The 17098-nt window shown below is 39.0% G+C and overlaps 1 protein-coding gene across 15 annotated transcripts in view; it reads left to right on the top strand.

Annotated features, from left to right (window-relative positions):
- The window catches only part of FNBP1 (formin binding protein 1), a 103320-nt gene that overhangs the window by 995 nt on the left and 85227 nt on the right, over nt 1–17098 (top strand). The window lies entirely within an intron of this gene.

The raw sequence follows: 17098 nt of genomic DNA, 5'->3' as shown, positions 1-17098 counted from the left end.
TATTTAAAGGGATGAGAAGTAGAACGATAGTAGTAATTTTTAAATGGTCCCTTGCTAATCTGAGAAAACCAGGGTAGGCAGGTAGAAGTCCTAAAAGGCAAAAGGGAAATACATATTCAATCACAAAGAGGACGTGATGCAGCCATGTTTGGCAGCATGATGGTGGAGCATGGAGCAAAACCTATTATTGAGGGCTTGTAATAACAGATTGGAAACTGCACGTGGCCAATAAATTAAGGGGGGGGGCTTAAAATTCTTCAGACAAATCTGTGATTTGGGGGAAAGAGGGAAACAAATAGTGTTTTGAATGGGGAAGTCAAAAACGAGTGATGGAGTGTCATCTGGATTGCAAGGTACTGCAGAATTTCAGTCCTATATTCAGGTATTTAGAACTGGTATTCAGTGTAATTTAAGATGTAAACATATCTAAGCTTTTAAGCTGTCTCAGTATAAAAATGGTTATTTTAGGTGTGCTAATTGCTTTCTTTCCTGGACATGTTACTGGCCTGTTCTGGCAAACAGTTAAGCAAGCATCCCATTTTGGTGTGACATTGTACTCATGTTATAGCTAGAGTTGGTGAGAACTGGAGAGTAAATTAGGGAGCAAATGCTGGATGTTCCAGAGAAAGAGAGATTATATATATTGTTAAAGTATTGCAGTGATGCTATGTTGATTCATCAGTATTTAAACACCTCTACACACCTCTATTGCATGGAAATCTTTATGGGAAAATCTGCTATTGCCTTCTTTTTCTGTGTCTTGGTTGCTTGGAAGGGGGGAGATTAAGTAATCTGAATGGAATTAAAGTAATGACTGTGAGTTTTATTAGACTTTTTAATAGAAAAATAAGTTCTGAATTCTCAAAAAGGACTTAATACTGAGATGATTTTGCACAAAAACAAATGGGCAGAGTAGTGCTTATAAATAGACATTTCTATTCTATGTAATCTGTGCAGGTGTCTCTGTAGTCATATATTTGTATTCTGTAACAGTTATGAGCTGCTTTTGTAACAGTTTCTTTTTTCAGAGGTTTGGTTGGTGAAATACTGCCTTTAGTGTCTTCAGCAGAACCAGAATGCCATTTTTCATGTCTTCAATGTACTTTGAAAAGTGTAGCAGGTTACCAGGGAAAAGGATTGAGCATCCAGATTGAGTGATTCTAGATGCAAAATTGGTAGGAGTTGCATTATTTTAAATTGGGCAGAGCTTCAAAAATGCATTAGTTTCCAGTGCCCTGGGTATCTAGGCCAAAACACTGATTTTTCTCTCCCTTCACAGGGAAAGAAACCACACAAACAAACTGTATTTAATATATGTCACTGCTGTTCATTAATGATAGTGTTCTTTAAACAAAATTAAGCTTATATTTACCTCAAAACTTCTTTAAGTAGTCAGGGTATGGACATTTAAAAGCAGGAATTGTAAAGGACAAATACTTATTTTACAGTGTTGCTGATAAATGATTTTATGCAAGCATTTGATGGATTGAAAGTGGAGGCAGTAACAAGTGGTTCCAGCTGTAGTTTAGAAACTTGAAATCTACTGGGCAGGTTAGCATTGCTTGTGCTGGTCTACCAGACTGGGTACATGCTTGTGGTTCACCCCTTTAAAGTTAACAAAGGAAATGTAAAATCGAGCTTGTTCTTTAAAGCATATAGAACATTAATGCACATGGATTTATGTAGAATTTCTGCTCATTCCTGCAAAAAAAAGCCGATCGCTGAAAGCCTCGCACTTCAGAAGAAATAAAATCTCTTCGGCACTATGTAAGCTATTCCAAAGTCGGATCTTCAGCCGTGTGCTATGATGTGAGCATATTCTGTTCCTCTGCTTTGCAAATCTCAAGTTCCTATTGAGATTTTACTAGAGTCACAACTTCCATTCTGAGTTTCATCTGACGATTAGCCCTGTGAGTGTAAATGGACCCAAACCACTAAATGTATTGGAGATACTTTTGCTGCATTTATGTCCCGTATCAGGTTAAATGCTCAGGATAATGAGATCATCTGGGGCCTCTAAGCAATCCAGTGTTACAGAGCAAAACCTGAAGGTCTCGTGTAACCATCTGTTTGCGAGGTTCCTGTATGTTATGTAAGTATGTAAGGGTTACACAGGGTAGCAGTGGCTGCTCTGTGTGCTGTGCTGTTGGTGCAGTCTGCCTAGCCCCTGCAAAAGTCTCTTTGCCTACTGTGCTTGAAACATGCTGGAGGGAGAAGTGGTGAATGAAGGACAAAGTAGTCATAGGACCCACCTGCTTTGTTTTTCACCCTGATTCAAGAGTAGCTGTCATCTGTAGGGGCTAACAGGTAGGATACTATCTTAGATACTTATTTCATATTTGATTCTTGAAATTGGTAATAATATGCTGCTTGAAATTGATAGTTTTCTAAATGCTTCTATTAATGTAAGTGATAGGTAAAGATTAGGTATACCAGTATACAGACCCCACTCATAACTTTGGTTAACTATCCTTTTGGGACAAGAGGCTATAGAAGCATCTCCTTGACCTTTTCCTCTATTGGATAATGAGGAAAAACATGGGTATAAGTATGACACATCCAACTGATGTGAATGGTCCTTCAGCTAGTAAAACATTAGTATGTTTTCATGGACTTCCTGCCAGTATCATTTAGTGTGGAATCAAGCCCTTGAATAGTAAGTGGGAGGAACTGCATAGCAAACTAAGCTGAAACTAACCTCAGCGCTTCAGTCCTTGTCTCTTGAATGGAAAAGGCTGTGGCTGTGTAGTTGGTATATTGAAGGGAATGAGCTTTCTTGGTGATGACTTTTGGTACTTTGTGTAGTTTGAGGGAGCTACATATACATTTGTGGTTAAGTGGTCCCTCTTTCTCTGTGGAAAAACCTCTCGCTCTCCAGGAAATCACTGTTGCACAGCGTTTACAAGTGCAGTCAGTAAGGAGATTAAATGTGGGGAGATTCATCTTTTTGTTATGAATGTTTCAGAGGTGCAGATGCTGTGGGTTTTTTGTTTGTTTTGTTTTTTTAACTCTGAAGAAGAGGTCAAGAGTTGGGGTGGGGGGAGAAACATGATTTAATCAAAATCTCCTCTGAGCTTTGTAAAAGGCTGGACGTCTGCTACCAGCTGTCCTTTCAGCCCGTTTAGAAGGTGAGTATTCTGTATTTGTAAAGGACTTAATCTGCCACCTTAAGCAAAGGGCACAGCTGGCTAGCTCTTCACATGACTGATATTTTGAAGGCTGTGCCTTGTGTTTGAAGAGTGTTCAGAGATGCTTTAGTATGAAAAATGCAATTTGTGGGTATGTTTATATTGTTATATGAAGTTCACTTCCACTTATAAATGTGAGTTGTTTCTAAACCATGAAAAGTTTAGAGGATATTTTCAGCGTTAGTAATTTCTTAATTCACAGCATTAAAACAAATGGGATTCTTGTAAGAGCGTGTTCTGTTCACTATGCACTCATTGTCAGACAATGAAACGTTGTTACAACTGAGAACTCCAAGGCCCACTTCCTATCTGTAACTGATATTGTTTCCTCTTTCAGTACTTAGGTCTGTATTTCATCAACAGAATTTGCCTTTAAGCAGCTGTAATCTTAAATTTCCTAAATTTGCTTGAATGTACTGTTGTTCTTTAATAATACTCAAAATGTATGGGTATTACATATAGTGATGACTCGCATTCTGAAACTGTCTGGAGTACATAGGTGGTTTTGACCTTAATGGTCTTACATAGTGTTGTTGCCTGGGCGCTGTAGACAAAAGTGATCTTCAAGGAAAGCTCTGTTCTTGTCAGCTTGTTCCCTATAAGAGGATCTACAGAGCTGGATCTAGGTTTGATGTATTGATTCTTTTCTTAAGCCAACATCTACTTTTATTGTGTGCACCACTGTAGTTCATTACATAAAATTAAAATTTTGTTTTGTTCTCTCCCCTGATCCGCACACTCATGTAGACACACATGCATGCAGTTTTTGTTTTGAGGTGTTACCTGTTGTGTTCCATGAGTGAAAGGAGAAGAAACTGATTTCTGATGGGATAAGGACACAGATTAGAAGTATTCAATCTTAACTCTGATTATGAGTGGTGAGAGGGTTTTCTTTATATAAGGTGATGGGCCTAATCTTGAAAAGATGATTGGATGAACTGTTTGCAACCTAGAAAATCCTTGTCTAAGTGGTGTCAAATGCTCTTCGAAAAAGTGAGTTTTAACACAAATTGACTCTAAATTGTTATGACCTACCTGGCATCATTCGGACAACTCTTAGAGGCAGGATTTTGCATCCCTGACTCCTTTCCCTCTGCATTTAGTAGAATCTTGTTTTCTATTTAGTACATGTTAAAATTTTTGTGTGTTTCAAAGGGATTGTAATTTCACCCACAAAAGTATACTCCTAGAATAAGGTACCTGAAAAACAAATACAGTGAGAGGTTGAAAAAAATTGAGGTCAGGATTAGATGCATCATATTTATAATTTTGGCTTTCTTGTTTACTCTAAGGCTCTTTGTAAAAGTCATATACATAGTGCCAGAGATGTGCACTTCAAACCTAAATAAATTTTTCATTACCTAAGTACTCTGCATAGTTATTTAGATAGTTTTGAGGTGGCAAAAACATATGACGCTAACATCTTGCTCTTATTCCGCAGTGGATCACGCACTGTTTTAAGTGGTCAACCTGTATATGACATTACTACTGAGTGATAGTGTATTATTTATAGAAATGATGAATCATTATACAGTATCTTAATTCTGCAGTGCACACCTTCATGTATTTGCCCAGCTCAGGGTGGTATTTCAGGCTGCAGCAGCAAGTATCTGTGTGTTTTAGAATTTATGCTAAGGAAAAGGACTATGACAGCATTAAAGCAGTTGACTTTTAGAAAAGACATGTCGTGTGGGAACTCCCCTGCTGCTCTCAGGAGTGGGAGCTGGGCTGTAAGAGAACCAGGTTATGTGTGTGAGTCCCCTGGATACACCCCCTTGGTAATTCCAGACACTGAGTAGAAAGATTCCCTTCTTGTTTCTAAAGGAGTTGCTGGGTCTTTAATGTATGAATGTCTGAGCAATTTCATTTACTGGTCTGCTTTGCTGTTAAGAAAGAGGATTTCTATAATACTGTCACTGGCCTATTCTTGTATTTTCTACCTATTCATTAAAGAACAGGGGATTTACGATCTTTCAGCATGAGTCAAGACTGCAGAATACTTTTTCCCTTTTCAGTCACAAACTCTTCCCATTTGTATTGTGGCTGCCCAAGATCCCCTGCTTTCGTGAACTGTGTGGGAAGGCAGTCAAACATGAGATGATGTTTTTTTGGACTCTTTGCAGCTCATTAGTGTTACTCATGTTGTGAAACATTCTTTTAAAACAGAATTTCAGAAGCCATACTCCATGTGAAGAGCAGCAGCCATTTCTGCACTGCAGCTTAACCACCTGCTTTACATTATTGTCTTTGTTGATTGCTAGAAAGGTAACCTGCTAAAGAATTTTTGGAAATTCACTTTCAACCTATTTGAAATAATGTTTGTCAGATTGGTTGTACATTATATCTAATCCAGCTATCAATCCAGCCCTCTGTTGAGACTTTTATTAGCATTCATATAAATATTTAAAAAATAACTTCCCCCTTCAAACATAGCCTTTTGCTTTTCAGATGAAATTTCTCCTACTTCCTCCTTCCTCCCTCAAACTCTGCTTTTCTATTTTGTACGTTAATTTTTGATTGATTAATGAGGTAGTTATATTGGCAAAAGTCAAGGAGCTGTTGTCTCTCAACATATTGCAATCATTGTTATTTTCAAACAATGGTTTTTGCTCTAAAGTGCAAAAAGTGAAATAGTACTATGTATGTTGTGCCTATATGCTATACAGGTATATGTAGTATATGACAGGATTAGTCTTTCTGTTTCTCAAGCAGGTATATCGGGGTGATTTGGATCCCTTTGGGATTTTGCATGAGTGCTTTTCTTCTGTGTTGTTTGGATAGTCTTATTAACCTGGTTGATATCTTCTTTTGATTAAGCTTATTAAGAATGATTTGTTGGCATTTTTCAAAGGTTTCTCTTTGGGTCCAGCAATGAAAAAATCTAGATGGGAGTTTAGATTATTTACAGTATGGAGTGGTGTAGTTAAAATGGTCATCCGGACAGTCTGTAATCTTGAGGATTATTACTATTGTTGCGGAAGGAACATGGTGGTGGTGGGGTTATATTAAATGTGTGCCATTTGGACATCTCTGCCTAGTATTTGTCAAGTGTTTCTGCTTTGTAACTAAAAGGAAAGTTTTAAAGCATAAGAATTTACATGATAGGAATGTAAAAGGGAGTTTTTTCCAGTGTTTCCATACTGTATTAAGATAAAGTTGAATTCTCCCCTTACTTAAGAGTGGTGCAGGCACGAGTGCTGCTAATAGCATTAAAGAATCTGAATGGGAAAGGTGGTTTGTAGTGTTTACACTTGCTCTTCTCTGAGCAACAGGTGCAGTTTCTCTGATATAAATTATTCATTTTATAATTTGAAAATTTTACTTGCATTGCACTGAGTCTGTGGATATACAGATAAGAGTGCTGTCTATATGACAGGTGAATGGTAGTCTTTTTCATGGAAATATTGAGAATACTGCTTTTTATTAACTGAACTCTTGGATATTTTGTTGCTCAGCTCCCATCAACTCTGAGAAATAGCTTATTGGGTGCCTTGGATGGTTTTCTCAGTCACAGCCTGTATTCTAGGCAGAGCTGGTAGTTCTATTCATTGTGAAGGTCATTTAACACTTTCTGTTGAAGTTTCTTATTTTCTATAGCTGAATATTTTTTTCCAAGCTGCTCAGGCTGCAGTTTTTCTTTTTGTGTGCACACCTCACATCTTTTGTATTTCAGTTAGTCAGGATTATTCAGCTGTTATTGTGTGCAAGACACTGTTCTTGATAGATGCTGATGCCTCTCTTCTTGGAAAGCTGTAGCGCTCCCAGTGACTGGAGCAAGCTTCTGAAATTTGGCAGGCAATGGCTCTTGAACAGGGATGCGCCTTTTGCCGTTCCTGAGAAAATCTGCCCAAATTAGGCAAACTTATAAGCTTTTGGAAAAATATCACTTTGCACATACTTGGTGGAGATGTTAGTGCTGACATCTTTGGAAGTTCCAGTGTGTGCGCTGAGGGCGTATCAGCCTTGGAAGTTTTTGTGTGGGACCAGGCTACGTAGTCACCCACGGATTAATTGAACATGCTTCAGTCCAGTCCTTGCAAGAGTGAAGCCAGACTTTCCATATAATTGCTGCTTGAGGCCAGGGTGGAGTCGGGCAACTCTTGTGCTGTCACAGATGACTTTACTGGCATCCAGCTATGTGGAGGAGGAAGCTGGTTAGAGCACATTGGTGCAGAAGTAGGATCAGGGCTATGTGAGGGAGGAGTGCTACAGGTCAAAGACTTGGGAGAAAGTGGGCTACGGGGAAGAAGAAGAGGGAGTCAAAAGCATGGCTGCACTGAGTCATGCTAAAGGTCCATCTAGCCGATTATGTTTCTATGACAGTGGCCAACAAGAGAAGAGTATAGGAACTGAGCAAACTACGAGTGGTTCTTCTCCTGCTATGTGTACCCAAAGGTGACAAACCGGAGAGGAGGTGCTGGGAGCAGATAGGAAACTAGCTGTTTCAGGAGTCTGAGCATGGTGGGAAAGGAGGAGTAGAGCTCAGACTAGAATCTAATTGCAGAGATGTGGAGCTGGTTGTCTAGAATCCATTCCTGATATTGGAGTGACGTGCCAAGAATGATCAGAGTGGGGAGTCATTTGAGGAGAGACAACTGGCATTAGCAAGGGGTATGGTCCTGATAGTGAACTCGGGGAAGGTGAGAGAACTGGGACTAACTGAGCAAAGGAAACTGTGGAAATGAGTTCAGGAAGAGAAAGGGAGTTTAGGCCAAAAAGTCAGGGAACCAGTAACGAGGAGACAGCGTAGCTGGAAGACTGTGGGGAGAGCGGGAATGGATTCTGGGCAGGGCAGAAGAGTTGGGTGAGACTGCGACTTGCTGGCAGACAGGATGAGCGGTAGCATTAGGGCATTAGGAGTGTCGAGTCAATACGATGGGATCGGGAGGCAGTGCAGTGGGTGCACAAAGGGAAGGAAGCATGGGGCAAAGGATGAAGATTAGATAAGAAACAGGAAAGAGACAAATAGTGAAGGGACCTAGTTGTCCTTTTGCATGCTTGGCTTTGTAGCCTTTCTATTTTTATGTAGCTCTCTCTCTCTCTGTAATATTTAAGTAGAGTTGATTTACTGGTTTGAGTATATGCACATTGATTTCTGTGGTTGCAATTTGCATCTTTACTCACCGTGGAAGAATATTTGACCAAATGCCAAAATGAGAACTTTATCCAGAAGCATGTGCACTGCTGTTTTACATCCACTCATTCTATGCACAAAGCTTTGAGGAATTGTCTAGCAAATAGATTTAAAATGCACTTAGATAGTATTTTTCAGTCTGCATTATATTTTCACATATGCAAAAAGCTGCTTTAACACATTTATCTTGTATTTATAGAAAGAAAATGATTGGCATGCAGCAGCAAGTGAAAGAAAGTGTGTGTTTGATGAAACAAAAGTTAAATGAGGAAGGGAAATATTTCATACCCCCATGAGGGCTGTTGATCTGTCACATTTGGGGCTTATAGGAGTGGCGTTTACATTAAAGAATGTGTAACTATGACTTTGCTGTAGTGAAAGGAAAACTGGCAGTGGATGAACCGAGAGCTGTGATACAGCACTGCATAAATGTCTTTTCACCTATCCTGCCTGTCTCTTGCAAGTATAACAGTCTGAGATACTCTTGCTCGTGTGTTGTTATGGGAAAGGCCTGAAGAGAAGGGTTAGAGGAAAGGGCTTTGTGTATGCTGGTCAACAACCTTTATTTCCTTACAGCTCTGTTTAAAAGGTGAGACACATTTGTGTTTCATGGAGAGTTGTTTCTGGCATATGTTCTTAACATACTGTTATAGCTGGGAAACTGTAGCAAAGCTTTACTTCAGTTTTTGGTGTGTGAAAAATTCTAAGCAAACACTTCAGTAATGCATTTATTGGTTGGTAATTTCGTTGCTGCTTTGCTCAAAGCTGCTGTCATCAGAAGGTCAAGAAGACCTAAGATCCTTTTGGAGAACAGTCTACTTGCAATGATCCAGCTGTTGGACACATAGAGAAGAGATTACTGTTCCATGCTTTACCTGAACACCAAAATCATAAATGGCCAAATGCACCAGCCTACCCTTTAGGTAATGAGAGTGCACATCACATGATATGTATGACTTGGTTCCTATTTAAATCAGTGCCCCAGGGATTTACAGCCTTATTTTTGGAAGGGGGGGGATAAGGTTAGAACCTAGCTATTTAAAGACAAAATAATGTTGCTGCGGCTGTGTGGCTGCATGAGGCTTGTGAGATGCAAAGTAGTAGCCCAGCAAACAATCCTGGAAGGGCAGAAGCTTGCATCTGTTCCTGGTACAGCACAGTAGGAATTATGAGCACCAACTATGACTCATCTGGATGACCCTGGGCTGTTTTCCTTTTCCCATTCTGGCTTTTGCTCTGATTTTTGTCTGCCTTATCCTAATACTTTTCAACAACTTTATACATAAGAGAACCTCTTTTCTAGAGGTTCAGTATAATTGGTATGAAACTGTTTTTGAAATAGGAAAGTCATACTGGTTGGAAGAGGACAACTTTCTGCAAGAGGCATGCTGTTGTGAAACATGCACCTAATTTAGGCGTTTTTGGAGAGTGGTTCTGAGTATTTGTTGATGATCTCTGAAGATACTTTGTCCTGAATAGAAAGCTCAGAGGTAGTGACAACATTTAACGTTTGTAGGAGTCTGTTGAATTGATCTGGCTAACAAGCCTTGTCTGCGCTGTGCTTTGCAACATAAAATATTTTATTTGGTTATTAGCAGTCTAGTTGAAATACTTTATGGTTAGGAACAATGTGACAAAGCAGTGCATTCTGTTCACACAAAGATCGGAGGACTTTTTGTGATATACTTTTTTTTTTAATGCATATGGACATAGAAATTTACATCGACTTGAATGTTAAATCTGGTGTTGGCTTGGTGTAAGGTATCTTTGTGGTTTGTTTGTGGGTTAACCTCTGGGAACAAAGCCTGGAATATTGACAGGGTAGTAAAAAGCTTGAGAAGAATCCATGCTTCTGGAAGAGTTGAGCAAGTTAAAAAATCAAAGTAGGGGAAATTCAGAATGTTATTTTAAAATTAGAATACAAGAATTAAGTGCTTTCCCTCCCCTCCCCCCCTTTGTTCATTGTAATGTGTTCTGTTTGGAAGTTGCTGGTCAGTGGAGCAACATGGATTTCCCTCTGGGGGCAAGTCATTCATCTAACCTTCTCAGCTGGGGGTGGGATTGATTCCTTAATCAGAATAGCAACAATCCATCCTGAAGCTTCCTCAAGGTATTAGGGTTAAATTAAACAGTCTGGGACTACTGTGTAAGCCCTAATGCACTTTGAGAGGCTTTCTCGGATAAGGAGAATTTTAAAAATAATCAGAAAATAAACCCAAAACAAAGAAAGAAGCCATAGGCACAAATCACCCTTACAGATGGAGACTAATACATCTTCTTTGTGTGTTGCAGTGCTTAATGCTCAGATTCTCTAAGGGAAGAAAAGAAGAAATGTATGAACTACATAGTTCTATTCATGGCATTGCATTAATAACTTGTTTTCCATCCTTTGTATGTGTGTTCCATTTCCAAAAATAGATGGGGACACAAATACTAGATTTGCAGAATTAAGCTTCTTGAAAAGCCTGGAAATACACTTTTTTTTTTTTTTTTTTTTTTTTTTTGAACAGTTGCTACTATAGAAGTCTAGGCTCCTATGCATGCTGTATTATGACTTAATTTTGCAAAATTTTAAGGTTGTGTCTGCTTGTGTGCGTTTGAAGTCTATAATTATGGATGAGTCTCACGAGGATAAAAATGTTATAGTTGCATTCAGCTTTTCTGGAAATCCTTTCATTAACTTCAGTGAGGAATGAAACAATATGGCTGAGTTGTATTCTATATATTAAGTGTTCATATGCAAGAACTAACTATAATATTCAAGTAACCTTATTGGATATGCGTACTGATCATTATGAATATCACTCATATACACAAGTACTCAAAAAAAGGGAGGGGTGTGACTATGTGCTGTTTCTTCTGTCTTGTTCTTTGGTCTTAGCCACTTTGCCTCATTCCACCTCATTCTGCACAAACCAGGTAAGCAGTATTTTTTCCATCTCACAGTATGTTGGGATTCTTTCCATAAAAGACCAAATATATCCAAAAGGCCTGAGGACTTTATGAAAGTTGAAATAGTTGAGGGTGACTCTTACTAATAGTGTCTGTAAAGACATACTTAATGTCCCTGCTGGAAATTGGCAGATGCTTCACCTTGAAGAGATACGTACATGCTTGTCTTCTGTTGACCTCTGGTTTTGGAGGTGCTCTGCTGAAGTATTCTAACATAACAAACTCCTTTGGCCCTATGGGTTCATGGCCCACCAGTTTATGGTGGGTGAAATTCCAGCCATATAGGGCTGGAACTCAGTTGAAACTTCATTTTAGGAAAAGATAGGTTTAAACTTTAGAGTTTGTGGAAAAATAGGCTCTTTCTTGGTTGAGGGCAACAGCAGTTTCAAGTCAACCTTTGGACCAGATGTATAGGTTTCCAAAGGCTATTTTAAGTGGCAGGTGCTGTCACTATGGCAATTTGAGAGCACTGAATGGACCTCATTGTCCTTGCTGTGGGAGGGTATGCTCTTGTCAAGTTATGAGAAATTCCCTTTCTTTCCCTTGCCCTCTGTATGCATAGGTAGACATGCATTTGTTTTCCTCTTTTTCCTCTCCCTTGTATCAATCTGGTTCAAGGGGCAAGCTCTCTTTCTCTGCTTGGCAAATAAAGCATCTGGTAGATTCAAGTCAATATCCTCTTTCATATTTTTTGGATGATTCAACTGTTCATTAAGCAAATGGTCTATCTCTGGGTTATAAAATAGTTGGGGAGTCATGGGACATTCAGGGAACTGTGCCCAGATGCTCCGGTTGCTGTACGAAGATCAGTAACTCTAATCCATGCAAGGCAAAGGTTGGACAGGAGGTTCCTGTTTATTCTTCTTCAGACAAGGGCTTTTTTTCCTGTGTTCAGAGTGCTCTCTAAACCAACAAAGTTGCAGCAAAATATAGTGGATGAAAGCTGAAGTAAGTGAAGCACAGATAAGAGGAAGAGTGAAAGGGGAAGAGGAGGAAGGCAGACTTTTTAATAGTGAATTGAAATGGATTACCAAGGAACTGATAGACTTTCTGTCACGGAACTGTGTATCAAGGCTGGATTCTCTAGGTCTGCTATAAACTCTGGAGATCTTTGGCCCTGTTGTGCCACAAGTCACATGGATTTGCTGTAGCTGTCACCCTTTGGCTATGGGCCTTTCCTTTCACAAAGCTTACAAAGATTGGAGTTGCCATTGGTCGGTGGTCCCGCAGAGGAGTTTAATATGCGGGTGACCGCTTTGAATGGCTGGTGATATTGCTAAATGCTTGTGATAGTGACTTGATTCATTCTGCCCATGATCGATGCTCTTATTTCTTGAAATGGCTTTCTAGGTAAGCATTTCTGAGATGAGTGTTCTGAAGACTCGCATTTTGTCTTGTATGTTTATGTCTTGGAACATTTGATTTTAAAATTGGTAAACCATGTGTTTTTCTTCAGCCTAAAAAGAAAAGCACAGTGGAATAGGAATAATAAACGTGGAAAGAAGCACTCAAAGACACAAAAAAATATATTTACCTTTTGGGATTTTACCTGTAGTGAATCTTAACTATTATTATTATTTGAAATAATTTTCATTTTAGAGAGAAGATAAAATTATGGTATTTGTATTTACTTTCCCACAACTGTCGCTTCTAATATGAAGCCCTTATGATAAGCACCAAAATAGCTTTGTTTCACAAAACATTTGCGCTTCTGTAGAATGATTCTCAGAATATTTCCCTTTACTATTGTATCTGTTATTTTAGAAATGGCTTGTATTTTGTACCGTGGTTCAGTTAAAGCACACTTATAAAAGGGGTCTGGAACTTGCTCTTTAGCCCTTATTCCTGTGAGTAATTTCAATTATTTGAGGGCAGATAAGAGGTAAAGGGCTGAGCTTTTTGTTTAGAGACTGTGCACTTATTTTGTCTGTTTGCATTGTGGGTCTTTGGCTGTGGGTTTTTGTTTTGTTTGTGTTTTTTGAGGTTAAGCATGATGAACTAAATTTCTAATTAATTTGGTAATGCTGACTCTGCTCTCTGAACATCTGTCACTGTTTGCATCAATATCTGCGCAAGGCAGGGCAATGTTCAGAACCTTCAGCCTGATTTCAAGCATGTTCTTCCAAAGCATTCGTGTGTGCTGTGTCCTCGCTAAGAAACTGTTCTCCTCCAGTTCTGTGTGTAGATGCCTTACATTTCAGTCTTGAACTCTGGGAGAACAGCTCTTCTTTTTCTGGAGTTCTGCAGCAGGACCAGTTGTTTGTTAATATCCCATCATCTTCCATTGTTGTCCCCCCTGCTTATGTTTTTTTTGCCTTCCATCAGCAGATTATTTATACTCAAAGGCATTGTTCTTTTTTGCATGTCTTTTGCATTACTCAAAAGGTTAACTCAAGTCATCGCGTACTCTAGAATTTGAAGGTTATGTTTCCAAAAATGCCAACAAAGTGTAGCACAATGACCTCTTGCAGGCTTGAGGCCCCAGTCAGGAAATGTCATGTTTGACTAAGGAAGCTTCCTAAAGATTGATTGAATATTGCAAATGCCATAGAAGTAGAAATAATTTCTTTGAATCTAAGGCTGCAGAGCGTTGGTAGGAGACTTGTTACTATTAACTTGCCTCAGTCTGCTGTTGGATCATTTTGGGGAGACTTATGCAGGAATTGCTGAGGTTTCTGTTTTATCATGTACTTGTAATGACGGTGAAATCCCTGTGAGCAAGAAACCACATGTATTTCTCCTCAGAAAACATCCAGTAGTTTTAATGATGGTTCTGCAGAAAAGCAATGATGAAAACAATTGCTTTAGGCTCCTCTGATACTTTCAGTTTTTATCTGTTGGGTTTAAACAGATAAATGTGTTTCATAGACAAAGATGTTTCTGTTGACATGGATTAAATGGAGATTTTTTAAGAGACTTCATGAGTTCATGTTATGGGGCTGTCTCATTGCAATCAGCTGTTTGAATTTAATGTTAATTTTCAGGAAATGTTATTTTAGCGAATACTTTTTTTTTTTTAAGACAAATTTTTCGCATGTCCCTCCTGGCAAGAGACTGTATTTAGAAAGTACTCAGAATACTTTTGGAAGTATAGCAATGTAAATAGGAATTGTCCTCAGCTTATATATGTGAAATAATAAAAGAACAACCCCCTGACTTACTCCTCTTAATGGTAAGTTTTATTGTGAAATACATATGAGGTCTGATTTCCTTCCTTCTTTTTCCACCTCTATTATGTTTCAAAGTAAAATTATTAGAACTCGCAGAGAAGCTGAATTTTCTGTTACTTCAGTTTTCAGATACATGATTGGAGGACAAAATTAAGACAGGAGTAAAATATCTTAAAGAGCTAAATTCACGTAGTGCTGCAGGTATTGTTGTGTGAGGGAGGTGGGTGGCACGCTGTATCAAGTGAACGCTAGAAATAAGTGAGTGCTTTTCAAAATTACTTTTAAGTTTATGCTTTATGTTTAACTTAAAAACAAGTGACAAGCAGTTATGTGCTCCTCCAACAACTAGTACATAAAGATGGAAACAAAAGTGGGAATGGAAGGCCTCAAGATTTTTTTTTGAAGTGAGAGTGTTGCAAATTGTCACTGTTGTTTTTCTGTTGCTGATTTGTGGTTTGGAGTATTTTAATGTAATGGAAAGACTAAAAAGGTGATTTTTTTTTTCTTTTTGTCCAGGTTTTGTTTGTTGAAGTTAACTATCATATTCAAAGTCAGATACCTCTTATGCAAGAGATGAGAACACTTTGCCTTTGATACCTTCTGCTATGATGCTAAATATTCTAATACAACCTTATTGCCATAGTAAATGAATTTGAAGTGCATTTAGCAAGACTTTTGAGCAGTGCCTCTCAGTGTAATTTACAGGATGTCAATGCTTGTAGCATTTAGACATCTGTTTTAATAACTGCATTGCTGAAACAGGCTTTATTTTACTGTTAAAATTGGGCTCTCCCTGCCATACATTCACGTGCAAACTTGTAGAAGTGTGTTTGCTTGTATTGCCTAGCTCAGTGGTGCTCAGCCTTTTGTCCCAGGTGGGTCACATGGACAAGGCATTTGAGTATGCTGTGTTCCCATCCCTTCCTTAACATGTCACTGGAATTGCATAGTGCTCATGACAACTACCAGCAGTTCTCTCTACTTCATGAATGCATTTCTGGTCAGGCAATGACATTGCATGTTGCAGATCTGGCCACTTCATAGGATGTGTACCCACCACATGGTCAGAAAGCAGGCATGCAAAGAGCTGAATGATGTGGTGGGACATGCATGCCACCACTGTGATAGTAAGTGATATGCATGTTTACTGTGTTCCTGTGGCAGGCACTTGTCTTCTGTTGAGTGTGCCTTTATTCGGATTGTGCAAGTGATGCACTTCTTGTCATGACAGAAGATAGCGATGGGACTTCCAACGTAATAGGGGTGTCATGGAGAAGCCATGGAGCAGATTTTTTGTTCTTGTTTGGATCCTGCCTGCAGGTCAGGCATTCTTGCTATAGCCTCCAGGACTCAACTTTTTCTTAGCTGTTAAATGTGCTTTGTGCAGGAGAACTTGCCGAAGGGTTGTGCTGTTCCAGGAGTCCCACTTCCTTTTGTTATGAACCTGGGAGCTGTTGTCATAGTAGCTGTGGCTGGAGATCCCATTTTTGTTGTGCTAGACAACTGAGCCCTATTTTACAGACTGTGTGATCTGAGTTAAAGACAAGCAAGACTGGAAGGATGCAACGCATTTCACACAGATACGGAACTGGTACACAGGTCTCAGACCTCTCATCCATCTCATAACTCTTCCAGTGTGGGGAAAAATAATACTATGCTCTTGCAAATACATTTGTTAAAAAGTTCTTGCTTGTTGTAACATCCTAAGCTTGTAAATAGTTGTTGTACTGAGTCAAAGTTACAATAAAACGGATACCCTCTGTTTTAATTTTTATCTTCCTAAAATGAAAATCAATATAGTATGCTGATAGATACCCCAAACAGCTTCTCTTTAGCAGAATGGCTGCATTACTTAATGTTATTAAAAGCATTTCAAAGAATTATTTATCCAATATATTAATTCATTCCCTTCAGATAAATAACTATTGGAAAAAATGAAATATAACATCAGTATGTAACGGCACCTGCCTAAAACCCTCCAGGTCTAGACTTTCAAAGTTGTGTGGGTGATATTCTCACATCCCAGATAGAGGATAGAATATGTTATTTTTGTTTGTTTTGTTTTTTTTCATTTAAGGAGTTAATTACATGCTCCTTAAAGGCATAATTGTGGGATACCCTACACGACCATGCTCAGAAATAATGGATTGTAGGAAACGGCTTCATTGCTTTTCATAGGCTGTTGCATTGTGAATACACTTTTGGACATTACCAGAAAGCCAGTTTGTTTCCTGTGCAGGTGAATGGGATGAGCTGAGCTCCACCTTTCAGTGCTCAGGCTCCTGTAGTTGAACCAAATGTGCACAGGTAATACTGAAAATGGGCTGTTGTTTTTCTGTCCTTCAGGAAAGGGTTAGTCCAAGTGACTGAAATCTTACTCTGCTCATGACACGTGTTTCCTGTTCTGCTTCTGGAACAGTGCAGCTACAAGGTGACCCAAATTTATGCTTCTCTTGCAAGGTGCCAGTCTACTCTTGAGCTATTTGCAGCATTTTTACAAGTGAACTGGCTGTATTCATCATTATTGCCATGTTATCAGCTGCTTGTTTTGAATAGCAGGCTTATGGAGAAGTGAATTTGTAACAGATTTGCACATAATTTGTGGGCACTGTTCGTTCCAAATAGACTTTTAGAGAACCCATTACTTTCTGGAA

The sequence above is a fragment of the Dromaius novaehollandiae genome, chromosome 20, assembly GCF_036370855.1.
Source record: "Dromaius novaehollandiae isolate bDroNov1 chromosome 20, bDroNov1.hap1, whole genome shotgun sequence".
Lineage (NCBI taxonomy): Eukaryota > Metazoa > Chordata > Aves > Casuariiformes > Dromaiidae > Dromaius > Dromaius novaehollandiae.
This window is presented reverse-complemented; position numbering and strand designations above follow the sequence as displayed.